The 1,093-nt window shown below is 38.9% G+C and overlaps 1 pseudogene; it reads right to left on the bottom strand.

Annotated features, from left to right (window-relative positions):
* Positions 1 to 628: 628 nt before the first annotated feature.
* LOC121243792 lies at positions 629 to 723 on the bottom strand (annotated as a pseudogene).
* Between the last annotated feature and the right edge of the window lie 370 nt (positions 724 to 1,093).

The raw sequence follows: 1,093 nt of genomic DNA, 5'->3' as shown, positions 1-1,093 counted from the left end.
GGGATTTTGGCGTGTGTTGGAAAATTATCATTTTCGGAGAAAATGATGTCTTGTGAAAAAATGCATATTTCATCATGTGCATGCATGTTAGTTGCATTTAATGCATTTTATATTACGTTGTTATTTGGGGTCATACTTACCTGCGATACCATTTTGTGGTAACGCAGATTTTGATACAGATGAGGAGGAGGAGGGCGAGCCTCAGGAGATGGCTCCGCCCGAGGAGTGATCTGGGATCACTCGTTTGTTTATCTGAAACTATTGTAATATATTTTATGGATGACTGTATAACTGCTATATAAATTTTTACTGATGTTTGATTGTACATTAATTCTGGTACTTAGTTGACTATCCGCTGCGTTATTTTATTTGTACACTGTTGCACGTATACACACTGGCACTTCGTTGGGATGTGTGACCGTGTTGTCACTATCCTGGCGTCTCGATCCCTGTGTATTTATGTAAGGGGGATTGGGGGCGCCACAGCTATCATTTGAGACTTTTTCCTTTTTCACTCAAAGAAAAAGCGAAAGCTTGGCTGAATTCTCTACGACCTGGTGTTAGTACTACTTGGGTGGAGTTAACATAAAGTTTTTTGGCAAAGTATTTCCCTCTGGTCATGATAGTAAAGTTAGGGAATGATATTACCACATTCACTCAATTTGAGAATGAAGCATGGGAGTGGTACAAAGATTTAATGTGAAAGTGTCCTCATCATGACCTTCCGACATGGCTTCAAGTCCAAACATTCTACAATGGTTTGGGAGCTACAAACAGGTTCATAGTTGATGCAGCAGCTGGTGTGGCTTTAATGAGTAAAACTCATGAAGAAGCTTATGAACTTTTGGAGGAATTGGCACCCAACAACTATCAATAGTCTTTAGAGAGAGTAATGGCAAGAAAGGCGGCTGTAGGTTTTGAACTTGATTCTATTACCACTTTGGGAGCACAAATGACAACTTTATCTAAACAACTAGCTAAGATGAATGTTAATGCTATTTAAACCAATGTTGTGTGTGATTATTGTGCAGGAAATCACTCAAGTATCGATTACCAAGTAGGGAATTCTTTTGCTCAATCAAATTCTGAACAA

The sequence above is a fragment of the Juglans microcarpa x Juglans regia genome, chromosome 8D (assembly GCF_004785595.1).
Source record: "Juglans microcarpa x Juglans regia isolate MS1-56 chromosome 8D, Jm3101_v1.0, whole genome shotgun sequence".
In the NCBI taxonomy this organism is placed as follows: domain Eukaryota; kingdom Viridiplantae; phylum Streptophyta; class Magnoliopsida; order Fagales; family Juglandaceae; genus Juglans; species Juglans microcarpa x Juglans regia.
This window is presented reverse-complemented; position numbering and strand designations above follow the sequence as displayed.